Source organism: Sturnira hondurensis, unplaced genomic scaffold (assembly GCF_014824575.4).
Source record: "Sturnira hondurensis isolate 20B ecotype Veracruz unplaced genomic scaffold, ASM1482457v3 Scaffold0004068, whole genome shotgun sequence".
Classification (NCBI taxonomy): Eukaryota; Metazoa; Chordata; class Mammalia; order Chiroptera; family Phyllostomidae; genus Sturnira; species Sturnira hondurensis.
The window spans coordinates 9,072,118-9,093,471 of NW_028076699.1; the positions used below are offsets into that span (position 1 = coordinate 9,072,118).

The window sequence follows — 21,354 nt, forward strand, 5'->3', positions numbered from 1 at the left end:
TGTGACAGACTGATAGTTTCTGTTTTCTTTTACCCTTTCGTTTTTGGATTGACCCATTTCTCCTTTCCTAGCACTTAGTTGTTTTGGTGGAAGAATTATAGCTGAAGGAGGAGAAAGGAGAAGAATGAAATGAATGCTGTGCATATGCAACCTCTTTCCCCCACAAGGTGGAAGTGTTATTTTTAGCCTTTATTCAACCCTTGGTGAATGCTTATGGAGTTCCTACCATACTCTCTGCAGGGAAACATCCTTTCTGTTTGTGATGTGTCTGAGGAGTAGTTCACCCAGTCGGTCGCAGCTTAGTAGTTCTTGAGGCAGGGGGGAGGGGTCCAATTACCTCTCTGGGATCATGGGAGGCAGGTGAGAGCCCCAGAGGGTGGGGCGAGTGGTAGGTAGGCCAGGCGGTAGAGCAATGTCTCAGAGCCAGCAGAACACTGGAGAGATTAGAATAAGAACCAAGAACCCCTTCCTGTAGGCAGTCACCCAGACCGAGGGAGTCATCTTGAAGTCTGTTTTAATCACTCCCTGGCTCAGTAAGGCCAGGGGACAGGGGAGCAGGCTCTGCTCTGAGCCAGAGGGCCCTTGGTTTCCAAAGTCCTGGCCATCTATTATGTACCACATTGTTCGCCGCCCTCCAAACACATGCACTTGATAATGTGTGGCCCGTGGCATCACTAACTTCTCCAATACACGCATAAGTCGCATCCCAGACTCACCTGCTTTGTTCTACCAAGATATTATGGCAAAGAAGGTAGAGGGAGTTGCCTGGTAGATGATTTTGAACATACGCACCAAAAGGGATTCTGCAACCCCTATCACAGTGAGATGTGTTTGTCCACGGGAGGCCTGCCCTTGGCTTGTGGTTGGTCTCTGATATCAAACTTGAGGTTCTCCCATCCTTTCTCAGCACCTCTGACATGCTTTTGGGTTGGAAGTAAATGCATTTCCTAATAGAATGCCATCCTCCTTAGCCCAGGCCACAGTTTTCTTCCCCCAGTGCCCAGTCTGTGTTCATCCCAAGTGAACACACCGTTAGTACATGCAGTAATCATACTAGACACACAGGCTAAAACACTGGGCAAGAAGGCATAGTTCCTGACTCACAGAGCTTTCCATCTACTTGGGGAGACAGAAGAGGGAAGGGGCAATTTTAGTATGTATAGCAAGTTCTATGGTGGAAGAGTTCCACAGGGTCACGGGGACTCTTATTTAGTCAGTGCGTATTGCGTATCTGCCATAAGCAAGGTAGTATTCTAGGCACAGGGGATATAACAGTGAACATACTAAAACCAAACATGTCTCTACATGACCTTCCAGCTTCCCAGTGGAAGTGATACGTAAGCTGAGTTTTTAAGATTGAGTGGAAATTAGCCTGATTGGATGGAGGTGAGTTATTAGAGGGAGGACACTGAAGACAGAGAGGGGAGGGAAATGTGCTGCGGGAGTTGTGAGTGGTTCAGTGTGGCCAAAGGGCGTCAGACGTAAGAGATGAGACTGGAAGAGCAGGCCGTAAGGAATCTGAACTGGGACATGAAGTCAATGGAGAACGATGGAAGGGGTTTAAGTCATGGTGGAAAGTCACTCTGGCTACAGTGGGAAGGATAGATTGGAGGGGGTCTAGACCAGTCAGGGACATGCATTAGGAAGCTGTTTTGATCATCCAGGTGGTGGGTGATTCAGGCCTACATTCCAGTGGCATTGTGGAGTATTGAGGAGGTGGAACTGAGAAGACTTGGTAAGTGATTTCTGGGGTTTCAGTGGGGAAGTGGAGCTAGTGACTGGAAGGAGTTGAGGGTGAATAGGGAGACGCACATGAGCTGAGTGGACACTGTTAGAGCCACCGCCTTGTTCTGTTATCCAGGGCTGGGAAGAGCAGCCTGGAGCTGCCCCAGGGAGGCACAGGCCAACAGAACACACATGAGTGTGATTTAACCTGGTTCCTATTTGAAATACACTCTTTAAAACCCTCATCTCACCACAGAGGGAGACTTCAGGCAGACAGATTGTGATCTTTGCTGGCTGCTGGCTTCGCGTCACAATCAGAAAAAAAGATGACATGGTCTGGTGGGAATGGCAATATGGTCTGGAAGGAAGTGTCCTCCAGACTGGGAGTCAGGGGACCTGGATCCTGGTGACGGCGGCAACATCATCCCAGGGACTTCAGTAAGTCCTGTAACCTTGCTAAGATGAACGCCAGCACCTCCACGAAGGGGCTAAGGACCTTTCACTTTTCCAACTCCTGCTGTGGGAAGTAAATAGGGACACTCATGAAAATGTGAGGAGTTAGTCAAAGAGGATGGAGTGCATTCAGGCAAATCCTGGCTCAGCCACTAGGCACGTCATCTTGGACAGGTTGTATAACCTCAGCAGGCCTCAGTGTCCTAACCTGTAACAGGTCATAATAATACTTCATCTCACTAAGTTATAATGAGGTGAAATAAAACAATGTTTATGAGTGTGCATTGTAAGTGTTAACTGTCTAATGGCTGTTATTTAAAACATTGAAAGGATTTATGTGACTGTGAATGAGAGCCTGTATTTATGTTAAAGAAGATAGTTAGGGCTGTTAGAACAACAGGCAAGTAGCCGTGTTGGTAGGGTTCATGGGCAAAGGGCCTTGGTAAATAACCACAATTAAGGGCCTTGACCTCAGAACACCAACTGGTTCCCACAGTGCAGGGGATAGTTCAGTTCCTCTGGTTTGTTTTTTCATGTTGTCATCCAGAGTACCCTCTTCCCGGCAGCAGGGTATATAGGGGGCCAGATTACTTATCCAGAGGGTGCTGGCCGCATGTAAGATCAGGGAAGGGCTGGAGAGGTAGGGAATCCTGAGGGATATTGCACCCAGGCCCCTGATAGTGTTCCCCCCACCCCCCGCCCCCTGCCCCCGGCCACCAGAACGAATGCAGCGGGAGATTTAGTTTTTCTCCCTGGAAAAGCACCAGGCTCTTATTCTCTGAGTTACCCTCTCCATGACATTGGAGAAATACAGCAATGGATGTAGTTACTGCTGCTCCCCTAGCTGGCTGACCTTGGTGCTACCTCACCAGTCTGAGCTTGTCTCCCTGTTTGTAAAATAAAAATAAAGTGCTTTGCAGGGTTATAGGGAGAATGAAATGACAGGTATTCAAGCAGTGTTGCTCCTGCCCCAGGCAGACTGCGTAGCTTTCCTCTTATTGGTCAAATCTTTACTCTGATCATCTGGCTTTGAAGCCAGCGACTGGCTGCACAACTGTTGCCGGGGGTGGTGGTGGGGGATTGCCTCGAGCCTCAGGGTCTGGTGCTCCCAACCTGCCCGAGTTGCTGTGGAATGAAATTGCATGTGCACTTGATCTCTACTTCAGCCCCTTCCAGCTCTGACCTCCTAAGATTTTTCTGATACTAAAATCTAAAATTATATAANTTTACTCTGATCATCTGGCTTTGAAGCCAGCGACTGGCTGCACAACTGTTGCCGGGGGTGGTGGTGGGGGATTGCCTCGAGCCTCAGGGTCTGGTGCTCCCTACCTGCCCGAGTTGCTGTGGAATGAAATTGCATGTGCACTTGATCTCTACTTCAGCCCCTTCCAGCTCTGACCTCCTAAGATTTTTCTGATACTAAAATCTAAAATTATATAATTCATGCTTAGATGCATGTATGATATTGAGTCCACAATTCTTTATTTAGTGAATCTTAAGGTTGAGTGATTCTGTGAGCATAAGGATTTCCAATCCAATAGGGAAAATCAGTACAAAAGTGTCCAGACAGTTGATCAGGCCAACCTGACAGCCACTTTCATTCTGTTAGTTTAGGGGGGTGGGGCTTGACTAAGGGGTTCGGGGAAGGGCTTCAAGAAGATCCCTTGAACTGTCTCAAATTTATGCAAAACTGTGAGTAAAGACATGGAGCTCACTCTCTGGGAGGAAGACTCATCAGTTGAAACAGAGTCTGAAAGGAGACTACCCTTGGAAGCTTTTGTCCTGGCCGGTGGTCTCTGCCCATGCCGGGGCAGGAACACAGCTCTGGGTCGGAGGCCTGCGTGTGAGTTCTGCTTTGCATCACAATAGCTCGGGACCCTAATGCAATTATTTAACCACTCTGAACCTCAGTGTCTTCATCGGTAAAGGGAGAATAGTGTTTTACTTCACAGGGGCTGTTTTGCAGGTTACATGGGGAAACGCAGATAAATCACGGCGCACACCCTCGCTGCTAAATATCCGTCCCTTACCCTTCCTTCCTGTTGCTTGTTGTTTTTGTTGTTGTGAAATGATAAATTCCTGAGAACTTTAGATCATTTTTCAGCAAATGCTATTTACATTTCACTGTCCTGCCAAGTAAGAAATATGCTCTGTCCAAATGATTTGAGAGAGAGATGCTAAACTGTAATCATAAAATAACCCAGAGCGTGGCCTTTGTTTATGTCTGGTCACAATCCAAAAGGAAATAGTTCTTTGACATAATAGATGAGAAAAACATTGGGAACAGAAACCTTTGGTCCTGAGTGGATTCGTTTCCAAAGTCTTATAGCTGGAGACACCTTAAAATTAGAAGACACTGGCTTTAGACGAAGGGAATGGCATGTGTAGTTAAGAGAAGCAGAGATTTAGAGCTCGGTTCACTGGCTTGGTCTGAGTTCAAAGCTTATTCTTTGTGTGCCCTGGGTCCTCTGAAGCATCCATTGGGTGTTGAAGATGCTTTTTTGTTCATCCAGCCAACAGAACTCACTAGACACTACAGAAAGGCAGGTGACTAAGGTACGGTCCCTGCCTTCGACAAGGAGACAGTTTGAGAGAGAAAGCAGCCGCTCAGAGGGATAAATGCTCTGGCGGAGGGAAGCTTTCCTTGTTGGGAAAGAGCGTGGGAGGACCAGTGGGGACGGAGAGGGAAGAGAGGCTTCCTGGGACAAGAGAACTAGGGCTCAGATCTCCAAGATGAGTGGGCTGCAGAGAGGAGGTGGCGTGGAGCAGCCTTCCTGGCAGCGGGAGACAGACGAGCAGGACGCAGCCCGAATGCCGGAGAGAAGCCGTGTGTGTGTGCCCTCGGTGAGCACTGAGGGGCGGGGAGGCTATGCCGGGAGCGGCAGGTGCCAGAGCCTGCTATGAAGAGGAGGAGAATCATAACCTGTGAAACAGGTGCTATTGAGCAAGCAGTACCTACTGGGTACAACTATAAAATATATATTTTTTGTTTCCAGTGACTCTAAAAATAGATGGGTATAGATTATAGAACTAGATCTAAAGATATGAAAGTTCTGGCAGTCCCCATGACTTTCCAGTCACTCTCAGGAAATTAAAAATTCCTCAATTAATTCTGGGCACAAAACAGTCTCAGTTTAGCGATGACTACATCTGTTCCAATCAAAACCATCGAATGTCTTCGCAGTGAAACTCCCCATCTAGCTCAGGCCTGTCTCACACAGGCTGCTCAAGCAGATTTCTGTTTGCCCGCCTGACTCCCAGCTCTTTCCCCTGTCTGGCTAACCCCAGATGCATTCCCCTCCAACTTGGAGCAGGCTGAGGGAGAGGAGGAGAGAGGCAGGGAGGGTGTTAGGTAGCAGGAGCTCGCATGGGATGGCACAGGCAATGCCCTGTAAGCCTCCTCAGACACACCGCCCCGGTGCTGGAGAGCTGTGATGCTGGCAAGGACCTCTGCTCAGACTGGTGGTGTCCAGTGTCCTCCTCAGCCCTGGTGGCCTGGCGGTTGACATCTGTTGGGCGCTACCCACCTCCAATGGCCCTGTTGTCTGAGGGTGAGCCAGCAGTTGCAGGGCTGGTTGCCAGGTTTGCTTGTCCAAATGCTGCATGATGGCTTCATACTTCCTTTAAAATCTGGTATCTGCCGGCATGGGATCCCAGCCAACACCCATTTTAATAGCGTGTTGCAATACCTAACAGGTAGGGCGAGTGTTATTGGTGATTGCTTGGACATGGGGGTATAGGAAGAGATCAAAAAAGATGTCCAGTTTTCTTAACTTGAGCAACATAGTGGGCCCAGTAACTTAAATACAGGTTATTGGAGAAAGGCGTTGAGGAGGGGGGTGTTTTGAGCTTTGTTTGGGACGCGTTGAGTGTAGGGGGCTCATGTGATGGTCAACAGGAGAAGTTTGGCAGATGGATGGCTCCATGGGCCTGAAGTTCTGGAGAGAGCCTGGACTTTGGATGGGCTGATAGTAGATCGTTCTGCCAGGTACTACAGAGCCTTAATGAAGGAGGTGGCCGTCCTGGCACGCAGTCAAGGGAGGCTTCCCCTTGACGCGCTGGTGAAAAGAATGCTGGACTGGGAGTGGGGGGCCCAGCTCCCGACGGGCCTTTTGCCCCCTGTCCTTGTCATGAAGCTGTGTGACCTTGGTTAAATCACCTCACTTCTCTGGTTAAAACCTAGTACTAGGTAGGCCTCAGTAAATGCCAAAGAACAAATGAAAGGAAGGGAGGAAGGGAAGCAGGCCTCACCAGCGCCTGCTAGTTGGCTCACTAACAGGACCCTGGGGGATGCGAGCTGTGTTTCAGAGGAATTATATGTGTCCATGGGGTGGGGGGGGGCCTGGATTTTCTTTCTTAAGGAGGGGGCTTCGCTTTTTAGCCAGAAGTGTGGGAAGCAGTCAGGTCTGACCTGTTGACTGGCACGGAATGAAAGCTAGGCACTTCCCAGGTGGTTGTCACACCCAAGGTCGAGTCTTTGTTAAGATTCATAGGCAAAAAATGCTTTAATCAGAGGGCTTTGGGGACAGGAGACTAAACTGCACTGAAGCCATTTGGGTTTTTTTCTTCTCCATGTAGGCATGCTAGAATTTGATCTTTAAATATGAATGCTTATGGAAAAACAGGCTGAATGAGTGGGTGACTAATAGCAGTAGTGGTGGTGAAAACTAATAATTGGAGGTGTGCCCTGTGAGGTGGGTCAGGCCCCCTGCATCAGAGGTTGTGTAGGTGGACAAGTCCTGCCCCCGTCTGAGTTCCAGTTTTCCTGTCTCTACATTAGCAGATAAAATGACATGATCTTCAAGTTTACTTCCAAATCATTAGATAGGTAGATAAATAGACAGATAGATAGATACAGAGAGAATTATTTGATTCTTGCCCTTTGAGATAAGTACCCCCACTTTGCATGTAGGGAAACTAAAGCCTGTCAGCGAGCCCAGAGCCTAATAGCCTAAAAGCCTAATAGCGAGCCCAGAGCTTCTCTCTCAATCCTGCCTGCAGGCCTTGCCTCACCTTTCCCCTTGCTCTGCAGTCGGACCAGGTTCCTACCATCTCCCATTGGACAAAACCCCTTTGCTGAACCCCACAGTGGTGGGGACCCACCAACAGGCTCCTGCTCCTCCCCTACCCCTGCTCTTCATAGCCCCCAGCCCTGGCCTGGACCTGTTTGTAGTCCATGCTCACGGGATGCCACCAGGCCCCTCTCTGCAGGGCCCAGGCTGAGCTGCCTGCCCTTTGTGAGCCCCGTCTTGGCCCCGCAGCCTCCCACCTCCAGACCACAGCGCGCCTCCTGCCCAGGCTTGGAAAGCCAGTGTCATTACCTTCCCCCCGCCACCCTCCTCCTCCCAAATGAGGTTTCTAAGGGTTTTATCTGTTGTTGTCAAGTTTATAGCCATAATTCGAGATGCTGTTAATATTACTGACAGCAGAGAGCTACAAATTACAAAGTTGTAAAGTTACTTTATGGTGATAACTGTCAGCTTTCAGTAGCAGCACTGCAAGGCTCCATGGAAACCAAATTGATGATAAAGAGAGTGGATGTTGTTTCGGGATTATGGCTGTTAGCTGCCGGTCAGAGGATTCCTGGCTGGTTCTTCAGGAACTGGAACCTGTTTGTTTGCATTCACGTTCGCTTGCACAGTTATGCACACAGGTGCTTATGTTCCTATCCTGTTGTCCAAATGTGGGGAGAGCCCCCACAGTGGAAGGACCTCACCCAAGATCAATGCCAACCAGTGGCAGACCGAGAACTGACTTTGGCCAGCCCAGGTGACGTGACTGTCTGCCACGCGGTAGGCGTTTGATAAATAATTGTCCAACAGCCGAGTGCCTGGAACAGTTGGAGGGCATAGACAGTACCAAGAAAAAGGGTGTTGGATGATTTCTACCTTTCCAGTAAAATAAAACAAAAGCAGGTTTTGAAGCACTAATCTGGGGAAATGAAATTTCCTGTGTTGTAACGTGGTTTAGGCATCTTACTTGATACTGTTAAGCTTGATTTGGGGCAGCAACGCAAATGTATCCACCCCCAAATCTACCATACACTGCCCTCCTGCCAAAACTGAGGCTCATCGGCTGCATTAACAGAAGCAGATGTTGGGAACGAGGGGTCCTGGCCCTTCTTCGCCAGGCTGTGCCATCGACCCCTGGAGCCCTGTGTTCATCTCTGGCCTCTACTCCGTGCAGAATGTTGAGAAGGTGGTGTGTGCCTCCAGAGGACTAGGATGGGAAGGGAGCGCAGCTGGCTTATCAGCCGTCCCAGTTTGCCTGGGACCGAGCGGTTTCCTGGGACAGGGAACTTCCAGGGCTAAAACCAGGACAGACCTCAGCAAACCAGGATGGTGGCCCCTCTACCCAAAGCTTTGATCTGTGAGGGACTGGTCCATGTACTGGAGATATTTCCTTGGAATGAGTGTATTTGGGGTCTACATATTTGCTTTGGTCGAATTTCTAAAGAGCCATCGTGGGGCAGAGGGAGGTGACCCGTTCTTTGGGGCCCTAGAGTCAGGCGAGGGCGATGGGAGGGGAGGCAGCTCCACAATGGACCTCTGTGTGGGAGGCAATGGCGGGGCCCCACTCACTCAACACCTGCCATGCCCCAGGACCTGGCTGGTTCCTGGGGACACAGAGAAGAGTGACTGTGGCCTCTGCCTGGAGAGGGTCCCAGTGTGGTGAGGGAGACAGGCAGGAGAGTGACCACAGTAGCGTGTGACAGAGTGGGGCACAGGGGGTGGCGAGAATGAGCATCGGACAAGCCCAGCCTTAGTGGGGGTCCCAGGGGCATGAGCAGGTGCGGCGAGGAAGGCAACGTGGGAGGACCTTGCGGGCAGAGAGAGCAGTGTGTGCAGAGGCCGGAGCCCTTGGGGAGCCGGTTCCCTCCTGTGGGCAAGTCTGGGCCTTGGAGTGGTAGCTGGGAGTGAGAGGCGACGAGGCTGGAGAGGCCTGTGGGAGCCAGTCGGTAAAGGACTGGCGATCTACCTCCACGACGCACTCCAGGGAGAGCGCCATGGCGGTGTGGGCGGACAGCCCGTGGGGTCAGCTGGGATAAGCAATGGGGCCCAGCCAAACGTGGAGCCCCCTCACCACGTGACATCCCTCCACCCACCTTCTTCCCACTCCTTTCGCTGTTCTTTGAAAGGACCCTGGGAGACAGACTCTGAAAGTAAGTCAGAGGACCCCCTCCTTCCCAGTTCCCCTGGGGAACCATGAGTTCCAGTTTCTCAGACTGCCCCATCTGACCAGAGGGTGGGGGGTAACTCCAGGGCATTGCTGGGTAAATGGACAAGGTTCCAGTGGGAGATTCACGAGCCCTGGACTCATTAATCTGGTCTCTGCCGCCAACTGCTGCATTGTCTTGAGCAAATCACTGGACATTCCTGAATCCCACCTTCCCATCTGTGAGATAAAGGGTTTGGACAAAGGGCCTCCATCCTCCAGGCCTCATTCAGAGTCCATTGAACTTGGGCTGAGTCACATTTATCGCACAGCCACTGTGTGCTGGACACAGTCATCCCCGGGCTTTTGTCAAACCCATGAAGGCACAGGCCGCTCTCCACAGGACCAGCAGCCCGCCCTTTCTTCCAGAGAGATCTGGAAGCAGCCCCTCAGATCTCACTTCCCAAGCGGCAGGCTGAATGCCCGGGGAGACACGCAGCCTGTCTGGGCTTTCTTATATGTCAATATTCTCCTCCAGATGATAAATGTCCTGCCAATCAGAGGAGGCAGCTGCCAACTGTCTGAGACAAGAGCCTTTAGCTGGGGCCGGGCCGTGCCTGGCGTGCTGATGTATCTCGAGAGGTGGGAGGTGGGAGTCGGGGCTGGAAAGAGGGAAGGAGGGAGGGGTGGTCAGGACCACTGCTCTCAACTATGCAGATGTTGCTGTGAGTCAGTGGAGTGGAGACAGGAGGCAGAGGATATTCACAGAACTCCTATGGAGGCTAAGTCCTGGGGGGACCGTCAGCGAGTGAGCAGTGCTTTTCAGTGTGCAAAGGGCATTCGGAGCCTTCATCGTGTTTGATCCCCCCAACAAGCTAGGGCACTACTGTCTGTATTTCACAGACCAGGCAGGCACACCCGGGGGCTGTGCAAAGGCACGAGCAGTCCCCAGCTCCGGCAGTGCAGGCACTGGGAGCCGGGCGGGCGGTGCCTGTTCAGGGCACTCAGTTGGTGGCCGTAGCCTTCCAGAGGCTCAAATTTCTTTCTTCTGATGTTGAACCCAAATCTGATTCCCACTCACCTCGCCAAGAGGACACTGTCTTTGGGGGGAAAAAATCCACGTGGCAGTGGAGCTAATACTAACCAAGGTGTGACTTGGCGATGCCATTGTCCAAGAAGAGGGTGAAAAAGAGCATGCATGGTCCCGGAGCCAGGCTGACTGGGGTTCAGATCCTGACTCTTCTACTTAGCAGCTGTGTGACCCTGGGCAAGAGACCTAACCTCCCTGGGCCTCACTTTGCCCATCTGTGACAATGATGATTACGATACTTACCTCACAGGGTTGTTTTAAGTAGATAAAAACAGAGTCTCAGGTGCCTAGCAGTGTGCCTGGAACATGGTAGGCGCTCAGCGCATGGTAGCGCCATTACCGGTCAAGGAGTGAACTGAGTGAAATCTAAGAAGTGAATTTCTGGGCCACCAAAAAGAGATGAAACCAAGGCAGGCTGGCGGTTTCATGAAATCTTCCATGGAGGGATCATTAGATTGCTAGGAAATTCTTTACAATTCTTAAATAGCAGTCCCCTTAAAAGTATGAATTGAGTTCTCAGATATCCCAAGTGTCAGGCTCCGGTGTCCATACTCATGTGCATGATTCACAACTTTTACCAGGACAAAGTTGACAGCCAGGCTCAGGGCTCAGTCTGTGGTCTGGATCTAAGCCCAAGGCCACGGCTCAGCCTACAACAAGGTGCATATTTGATGCTCAGAGGTAACGTGTGAGCACCTCTAAATTCTGGTATTGGGGGACATGTCACAGGAGAGTTAACAAATGTACTTTGGTTCTCACTGCAGAATGTAAGAACTGGAAGACACGCTAATTTTTATTTTCACTGTGATCTCAGACAACCGACTCTTGTTTCTCTATGCTTGTTTCCCATTCCTGCCGTGCCCACCTTGTGAATGGCTGTGCAGTTCAAAGGGCATAGTGTGTAAGAAATGGTTTTGAAAATTCACCCTGTACTCGAGGAAGGGATGATTCTTGGTGAAGGGGAGAGCAAAGAGGAGCCCCTGGGAGAAGGTGGAGGCCTGCTGCCCTTCAGGACAGCATTCTGGAACAGGGCGGCATCAGGGCCCAAGGAGGCAGTCAGACCAGGGCCTGGCCCATCCATGAGCACAGGGACTGGGCTTCACCGGAGAGGTGCTGGGAACCCACCAACTTGAGCAAGAGACTGGCTGGCTCCTCCTGGCTCTGGGCCTCTCACTGCTTGCCTGGCAGGACCACCAGCTGCAGCTCCATGGCTGTTGTCTGAGGTTGAAGTGCCCTCTCCTGGCCTCCATGGTGCATGGCTGCCTTTGAGAGTCTAGCTTCCTCGCTGCAGAGGCCTGGGAGGCTGCCAAGTCCTTTGTCTAGGCTGGGATATGAGCCCTGGGGGGCCTGAGCCACCTGTAGAGGGCAGAGTTGGGGGGGGACACATCCCCTACACCTCTCCCCGGTTTCTCTCCTGGATGGAATCTTTCCTCCCCACCTATTTCTTCCCCCTCTCTCTCTGCCTCCCTCCTTCCCTGTCTCTCATAAATACACATATACACATATCTCTAAGTATGCCCTTTCTTACCATCTCCACCTGCTATCTCTCCCCCCACCCCATCGCTCCTCCCCTCTGTACTACTTTACTTTTCTCTCTTTCTCCTTAGCTCCCTTCCTTTCTTAAGGCTACCTTCCTTCCAGTGAACATGTTTTGCACCCAATTCTACATTTACACAGTCTGGAATAAGTACTGTGCTTGGACACCTTCACTGATGGTGAGGACTGAGGATTCAAGGAGGTGGTGGTACGCAGGGCCAAGCAGCCAGTCGCAGCTCAGAGCAGCCCCAGGCCTGCCTTCCCTCCCCTCCCCTTCCCCTCTCCTTGAAGTCTCGCTTTGGGGGTCCATCCTTTCTGTTCTCCCTTCTCTTCCAGTCCTCCCTCCCCTCTCTCTCCCTTTCTTTTTCCCCCTCCTCATGCCTCGGTTTAGATTCAGGCTCAAATACCATTTATTGAGCTTTTTCAGAAAAGTGGAGACTTGACCTTCACCTTGAAGGAACTGTGTTCCAGGCCTCGCTGTCACTCTCTTCTGCTTCCCCAAGGGGGGCAGAGTGGCTTCTTGACAAAGGGTGTGATCTGGGCCTGTGAACCGAGTTGAGGGAGAAGCAGAGGACATAGGAATGTCACGGAGAGTCTCTCTTTCCACTGTGTCCTGCAGGGAAGATCTGTGATAAGGAAGAAATCATCTCCTGGGGCCCCACGTGACATCCTGGTGTGTTTGTCCCTGGGCCGGTTATTTTAGATTGCTTGCTCATTTATTTACCATTTATGCTAATTACAAAAAAAGCACATGCGTAATAAAGGAACACAAAGCATTTCCCAGCGTTGGGCTCTTAAGGAAACATCTCACCCCAGCCTGTGCTGGGAAGAGTAACCTCTGACCCCTTAGTCATTCCTGTAGCACGGTGCAGGCACCAGTGTCTGGAGCTTGCCTCTCAGAGCGCCCCCTGATGGCAGCCAAGGGCACAACCCCTGAAACATGCTCCAAGCTCCCAGAGGTCTAGCTGGCAGCTACACTAGCACAGGGGGCACCTTCCATGGCATCCTTGGGGGATGTCACTTCTCCAGCTATGGTGAAGCCAGGGCAGCCAACCGGTCTAGGCTCAGGAGAGGGCCAGGACTGGACACTTGAGCCGGTGTGTTTTGGTGGTTAGGAGCCCATATTCTGCCATCACACAGATGTGGTTTCAAACCCTAGCTCTGCCATTGCTGAGTCCTGTGCAACTCTGGGCGAGTTGCTTCCCCTCTCCGGACCCCAGAGTCAAGTAGAGATAGTGACACAGACTTCCCAGGGTTATTAGGAAGTTAAATGAGCATGTATGTGTGTGCTTAACGTACTGACTGGCTCCTAGTTCTGTGTGATCACTTCATGGAGATCCCAGTAGGTCAGGGATCTGCTGAGTGGGTGGTCAGGAAGCCAGCTGGTTGGGGACCGGAATTCCTGCCTGGGTGGGAAACCTGCTGCACCACCACAGAGACACTGCATCCCGATGACTAGCACAAAAGCAAAGGGGATCCTTCTTTGTAGCCCTCGCACGAGAACACTGTGACCAGCTTTGCAGTTTCTGCCCCTACTTACGTGCGCTGAGGGCAGACTGGAAAATGCCAAGGTCACTTCCCCTTGGCTAAACATTTCAGTAATGATATGTGCCAGTGGATGTCCCTGGGATTCTAGGAATGCAGAGCGTGAGGAAGACATCTGAGTGTTGGGGCACAGGAAGCTCTTGAGAGAAGGAAAAGATTTACTGAGTGCTGACCATGCCAGGCACTGTGCTGAGGGCTCCGTCAGCTTACGAACTCTCACAGCAGCCTTGTGAAGGAATCACTGTTTCTTGTCTTGCAAGTGAGAAAATGCTGACTGAAGACATTGACTCACCTGGGGGTCCCACGACTTGCAGGGGGCAGAGCCAGGGGCTCAGCCAGGAGCCCTGGGAGCCTGCAGCCCCTGCTCTGCTCCTGCGTGTGCAGCCGGACTCCTGAGGTCCACCCCTCCCCGCCCCCACCCTCTGGCTATCTGCAGAGGCAGCGGACCGCCAAGCCCGGGCAGGCCAGACCCCTGTCTCCAAGTCTGTTCATACAGTCTCTCTGCTGCTCTGGTTTTTTTTTTCCTGAGTGACTGAGAGCTTTCATGTGGCCTCAGTGCCTCCCCAAGGTAATTGTTGAGGGAAAGTTACTGGGTTCTGCTGCAAGTCATTTTTATATTCCGGATCAGGACAAGTAGCAACGGTGACTTCACAAGTCCATGACTAATTCAAAACACTTTTAATCTTCAAAATGTCAGACGTTATGGTCAGTGGCTGTTCCACAGCAAGCGGTGGCTCTGCGCATATTAAAATACCAGGATGGCAGGGCTTTGAGACGGGAGCCTCTGTGAGGGCGGGGAGCCTCTGTGAGGGCGAGCATGCTCCAGAGGTGGCGGCTAGTGCCGCAGGCCAGCTCAGAAGTGCGGTCTGAAAGCGCAGCGTCATTACAGGTGATCGACCGACCAAGGTCAGGATGTTCTCAGTAAATGGCACATGCAGCACGGCCTTTACGGTGATCCTGAGAGACAGGCACTGTGGTCCCCTGTGGAGCAGGGGTCCAGGGAAGGCCCCGATGCTCGGGGTAACTGTGCCCAAGGCCCCAGGGTTAGGGAGTGCTTCCGCTGATTCTCCAACTCAGGTCTGTCAGCCTCCAAATCCTGCTCTAGAGCTGCCACCTAATTGCCTTTTGCCTGAAAGCAACAGAAATGCATCCATTTTGGATCACTCATCAGTGATCTAAGACAAATTTGGAACAAGCAATTAAAGTTCTCCTTCATATAAACTTAGGTTTGTGTCAAGAAGCAAGGCCTTAGAAAAAGTCCACTGGGTTCTGGCCTCCTGGAAGGCAAGGGAGCCGGGTTGGTGCCCGGACTAGCAGAAACTTCCTGTGTGCCTCAGAGACTTCGTTTTCCCTCTCTGGGCTCTCATTCCTCTGTCTACAAGAGTGTTAGAGGGATTCGGGCAACCACAAGTATTTACCTAGCACCCACCCTGTACCCTGTACCAGGTCCTATGCTGCACGTTGGGGGTCAGAGACAAGTAGAGGTTGATTCTTCCCTACGAGTCGGTTGAACTATGGAATCTCTAATGTCCTTTCCTAGTCAGACATTCTATGAACTCAAATTTCACTCATAATTCTGGATGATGGCTCAAGGGTCTTTGTCCCTATTCCGTGTGTTTTAGATCTACTGGAACGCAGACATTGGGGTTTGAGCTCTACCCCAGTGGGCCCAGGGTCCAGGCACATGCAGAGACCAGTGGGTCCAGGTACAGTGGCAAGCGATCACATAGAAACCAAAAGGATGCAGACACTGGCCATTTATATATTCAATTATTCACACAGTTGTTTAGCAAGGAGTTTCTAAGCACTTTTGTGACGGGCCCCGCCCGTACTAGCGTCTAGAGACACAAAGGCGGTCAGGTGAGGCCCCTCCCTTCCGAGAGTATAATCTGATGCAGATGTTACAGCGAATGGACATTCTGGGCCAAGACCCAGAGACGTGGCACAAGGTGCTGTGTTTAGGGGCTGGAAATGCCCGGAGCTTCCAGTGCCGGGAGGGGCTGTGGGAGCAGTATTCTTCCTTGCCCCACTGAGGTTGGGCGTACAAGGGGACTTGCTCGGGCAAACGGGAAGCTAACAAAACTGAGCGGGATGGAGGACTTGATGTGCTTGTGCAGTTTGGCCCGGCCCTGGCTACCCCGGTGGTCCACCAGGAGAAGAGCAAGCTTGGCGCAAGGAGCCACTGCTGCTTCAGCCCAGCCCCAGAATGGCACTGGAGGCCGGCCTGCCGCCAAGCCAGCCTGGAGCCCTACCTCCTAGACCAGTCAAAGTGGCCACCTACAGACTTGGGAGAGAGAGAGAATGGAAAAAAATGGACAATGTTTTAAAAAATTGATAAAATTAGTCGGGGAAGGAGCACCTAGAGATGGGGCTGAGCAGAGGGGTGGAGTCCCTGTTCTGTGTGCCCCCCTGAGGAGGGTAGGCGCTAGGCACTGTGAGCTACCGTACGATCACATCTGCAGACTCTCCATCCGTAGAGAGAGGCAGCAGCCGCAGACCCCCTGGAGCTCAGGAGGACAAATGCTGAGCTTCCTATTGGCTGGTCTGTGAGGACCGAAGCACCTTCTGTGCTTCCTGCTGAGGGGGAACAGTGTCAAAGGGGTTCCCACATCCAGTGCCCAGGTGGGTGACCACCCAGCCAGGTACTGATACCTCAGCCCACGCCTGCCTCACAGGCCTGAAGCAGTGGGGCCCCAGGCCAGGAACCTCTGGCCAAAGGCAGCCCCTCACTGCTTCCTTCACTGGGCTAACAAACATCACCATTTCCTCTGAGTCCTGGCATGCAAGATCAGGAAACACTGGCTTAGCGTGAAGGGTCCAGTCCCCTCTGCCCTGCCAAGGCGGTGTCACCAAGCTCTGACCTATTTTCCTCCCCACAAAGTCTGTCTCCTTCAGGCCCCAGACATGTCTCCCTTCCTTGAGACGGCGGCAGACAGCGGAGAGCCAGGGCTGCACCTTTGCATCCGTAATGCACTGTCTGAGGATGTTTATTACCCTGTCTAGACAAAGAGCAATGGGGTGCATTTAAATTCAGGACCCAGCCGCCTGCAAGTGCAGGGTCTGGATCCTGCGCGGCAGCCTCCGCTCCAGCTTTGAGGGCTGTCTCCCGACTGGTTCTTGCTGGGCGTCTCCACAGGGCCCCTGTCCCCACCCTCTCTATCTCCTTCCTATGCCGGACATCACTTCAGCTTAGAGGTTGAGAGAAAGGACAGAGTCGGGGTGTGGTGTGGGCCCAGACTGCTCTGGAGCTCAGAAAACCCAAGAACAAAGAGGGCTGGAGCAGGTGGGCACACCTTCCTGGAGGTGTGGGCCTTGATAATAAGATTTAGCAAAGTACCAGTAGCTCACAATTTACAGGGTTTTTACACACACAGAGTCTCAACAATCCTCTGAAGCAGGACTGATTAGCTCCTTTTTGTGGCTTAGAAAACAGAGGCTCAGTGAGGTATGGTAACTTGACAGAAATGCACAGCCCATGACAGGTTTTATAAGTCAGGCGTCCCCAGAGAAACAGGACCGCCAGGAGACGTATATGTGTCTCCCACCACAAAGGGGTTTATTTTAAGGAATCAGCTCATGTGATTTTGAAGGCTGGCAAGTCCAAGATCTGCAGGGTGGGCTGGAGACCCAGGGAGGAGCAGATGCTGCAGTTCAAGTCCACAGGCTTGTCGTCATAGAATTTCCTGTTGCTTGGGGGGGGGGGGTGTCCGTCCTTTGTTCTATTTGGGCCTACAGCTGATTGGATGGGGCCCACTCACATTATGAAGGATACTCTGCTTTACTCAAAGTTCACCAATGCAAGTGATGATCTCATCCAAAATATCCTCCCAGGAACATCCAGAACCATGTGTGGTCACTTAGCTGGGCCTCATGCCCCAGCCGAGTGATGGTAAAATGAGCACCACAATGGCAGAGCTCAGACTTGACCCCAGGTCTGTTTGGCTTCATATCCTGAACTTGGCTCCATCAGGGCACCCCAGGAGAAATGTTCTGGACTTTAAAAGACGAGAGTTTGAAAAGGCGGCCTGTAGTTCGGTTTAACAAATACTCATTGAGGGCCGTCGTTGTGTCTAGCTCTATTGATGAGATCCAAATCAAAATAGCACCCAGCCTCATGGTTTGGTGACGGGATTTACAGTCTCTTGGTGAGGGGGGGAAGGCATTCTGGGGAGGGGTCACGATGAATAGGGCTCAGGGGGACAGCTGAGCACAGTAAGAAATTGGCCTGCCCGGTGTGGGAAGTTTGCATGAGAGAGACTTAGGAACTACGCTGGAAACGTCTTTGGGGGGCAGATTATAGAAAGCCTTGAGTGCCATAGCACTAATTTGGGGTTTTAGTTTATAAGCAATGGGCAGCCAGAGAAGGTTCTTGAGCAAGAGAATAGCATGAAGGAATCCCTATATTAGCAGGTGGAGTGGATGGTGTAAATAGGAGGAGATAGAGAAGGGAAGCCAGGCCATTTCACTCTAAGTTAACAGTCACGTCTTCTTGGCATGATTTTGAGAGCATTGGGAGGTCCATACTTCGTTTATCAATCAAGAAAGAAACAACCAGCGACAGCCAAGAAGTCATCCCATCTATTGACTTCTCCATGAAGATACAGAACGAAGGAAGGGACTTGGTTAAGTGGCAGGTGCTGCCCTGGGTTTTTTCCCCTAATTTAATGTCAAAACAACCATATGAAGAGGAGAGGACAGGGATTCTTGTTCTCATCTTACTGACGAGGGCCCTGAAGATCAAAGAGATCGAGTAACTTCCCCCAAGGTCACACAGCAGGTGGATGTGGTGGTTAGAGTCCCACCTAGCACTAACCACTAACCTGCAGTGGGGAGTGAGGTTGGGAGAGGCCCCGGGTGATTGAGTGTTGGAGAGAAGAGAGCTGTGAATGGAGGTGCAAAGAGAAAAAAACAAAGAGTTGAGGACCCAAAGACCATTTTTTGAAGACTATAATGCCTTACCAAGGCCTGACTGGCAAGGCAGACTGTCAGCTGGGTGACCACAGAAGAAACGGTGACCGCTTGCTGGAGCCTCTCTCCACTGAGAGCCCCAGCTCCACCCACTGTCCAGTCTGTGTTTACGTTGGCATTAGGGAGAGGGGTCACTGCTTCCTGCCAGCAGGGCCCTCTGCCGGACTCCGGCCACCCTGCCCTTCCAGAGGTAACCTTCCCTTGCTACAGTGGAGCGAACCCTGAGGAGAGGGCAGTGCTTTCCTGGTTTGCTCCCATCTGCAACCACTGCCTTACCTGGTGGGAGGCATCCGCTGCGGTAATTAGACCTCATTAAAATGCTGATTAATAATATCTTGCCTGGGCCTGGTGTTTGATGGGATTGGCCTTGTCACTGTAAACGTTAGTGTTCTTTGCAGCTATTTACACAGAGTTAACACCCCTGCAGGGCCCAGAGGGGAGTAGATAGCAGAGGCTGTGAAAATGCCCCTGCATAGGGGGAACTAGGTGCAAGGCGGTGGCAAGGGGTGGAAGTGGGTTCTGAGCACAGAGGACCTTGTGGGGCCAGGCTGAACTCCAAGTCCAGGTTGCAGGTGGAGAACCAGCAACTGGGGGCTCATGGCCGACATCTTCCTGCAAGTGGAGGATGTGGCCAGGGGAATATTTGCTGGCTGGTGAGTTGCTTGGTTTAATGTTGAGTCTGAGGGTCTTTGAGCATGGCAGTAATGTCCACTTTGCCACAACTCCCCCTGTTGTTTCATGCCTGTCTCTGCACATATGTATGTCATGAGCCCTTCCTCTGAAGACATTTGCATTTGTGACCCTTGTGTACCTGATGCGTAAGAGGTGAGGTGGTAAAAAGAACAAGAGGCAGGGGAAGTGTGTGAGTCAATGCAGAGACAGAAAGGCACAAGCACAGAGTGTGAGTTGGGTGTTGCAGGGGCCAGACAGCGCGAGGAGCTCAGAGGGAAAGATGTATGGAGCACCCAGGTCTTCTCATGTGTTCGGAGTGGGGAGCGGGGAGTGAGAGTGGTGAGTTGGGAGAAGGCTGCGGAGGAGACAACAGGAGCTGCAGCCCAGAGGGAGGTCTGGAAATCACGGTTAATGAGCTTGGACTTGATCCAGGGATCAAAGTATGGGACCTGCTAAAAAGGGGTTCAAGGGAAGGAAAGACATAGTCACATCTGTACCTTGAAGTGTCACTCTCACAACTGTGATAAGAATGGATTGGGCAGCAGCCAGGAGAGACAAGAGACTGCTGCAGTAATCTAGAGATATGGCTGTGAGCTCTGAACCATGGCAGTGGCAGCGGCCAGAGAGTAGGAAAGACATGAAAGTCATTTCTGAGGTGGATTCCGTGGGAGGTCCATTGGTTTCCTTCTTCCCAGGAGGCAACAGTACTCCCGGGCAATACGGGCCTGGCTCCTGGGCACCGGGATTCCAGGGGAAAGTGAGCAAGTGGAGGAGTGCTGGCCTCGAACCTGCCCTTCTCCGGGGAAATCAAGTCTCACTGGGAGAAGGGAAGAGAAGCTCTCCGGTTTGGGCCTCCCAGTCTCTCCTCTTTGGGATCTCCCCATAGCAGTCCGACTTTGCCAAATTTTAACTTGAACTCCCACAGCCAAGCCTGGTTTTATAGATCAGAACGCTAGGCCTCCCAATGATCAGCTACCTTACCAAAGCTACTGGTGGTTTAAGTTTTTTGTTATATCTTTTATATATTTAAGGAACTTATTTTTCTCTGTCTCTGTATGATTGCCATCTGTTTATCAGTCTCTCTCTCTGTCTCTGAGAGTCAATGTCTTTATGTGTTATTTCTCTTTGTGTCTCTCCCTCCCTGCAATTCCCTCTTTTTCTAACTTACTCCACCTCCCCCCATTCTGGGTCTTGTCCTCTGTCTCCAGTTCTGAGAAGACAAACAGCTCAGGGAAGAGGCCAGTCTCTGCCCCTGGCTAGGCTAATTGATGGCTGCTATTGAATTGCCTAAGCGAGGAACTCTTGTCATTAGCAAGAGAGGGGTTGCCTTGGCCTGCAACTAGGAAACCTTTGAAATCCTGCATCTAAATTGCCATTCCTTTGACTGCTGCTAGTGATGCTAATTAGCCGTGTTAATTGGATGTTTTGATATTTGAAGAGCAAAGCATTCCAACTTCTCTCTCCAGAAAGCCAAAATTATTAATGAACTTGGCAGCAGCCTTGGCTCTCTCTCTATCCACAGTGGGCACAGCCAGAGATTTCGGGGCAGGTGAAGGGGTTGTTCTGAGGAAGTGTCTGGCCTGCTCCTGGGGAGAGGGAAACTCTTGGTAGCTGACTGTGGAGTCTCCCAGCAGTGGAATCACATGGTGGGATGTGATGTCCCTATTCATAATGTCCACTAGGCTATGAGTCCTCAAAGGGAGCTAATCATAACCAATTTATCTCCGTATCTCCAGACTAAGCACGGGGCCAGGAACACAGTAGAGATTCAGAATTGCTGATTAAATAAAACTGAGGTGGCTAACCTGATACCAAGAAGGGACATATAACTTGTTTAACCTCACTGTGAAACTTGGTGGCAAAGTAGGCCAAAGCTTCTGCAGGTATATTTCTAAATCTTATATCTCTGGGCACCAAGTTACAGCCAATTGGGAGTTTTTAGGTTTGAGTGTATCCTGTGTGACATAATCTAGGGGCAGAGCTAATCATCCCCAGATCTCCATCTGTAATAGCACATCCTTTCTCTCAGAAAGCCCAGGGACATCTGTGCTCAACCTCAAGAAGTTCATTGGTCTTCTATAATCTCACAAAGGCCACCAAGGTCCCAGCCCAGATGTCCTCTTTTGGGCAACCATCACCATTATGAAATATTTAAGGATAACCTGTCATGGCCCAAGGCTGAGGGTACAGAAAAATGAGTCAGACCAATT

The 21,354-nt window shown here is 51.3% G+C and overlaps 1 protein-coding gene across 2 annotated transcripts in view; it reads left to right on the forward strand.

Annotated features, from left to right (window-relative positions):
* Positions 1-21,354, forward strand: part of LOC118985015 (BEN domain-containing protein 5) — a 1,089,084-nt gene that overhangs the window by 1,042,633 nt on the left and 25,097 nt on the right. The gene's annotated exons all lie outside the window — the stretch shown is intronic.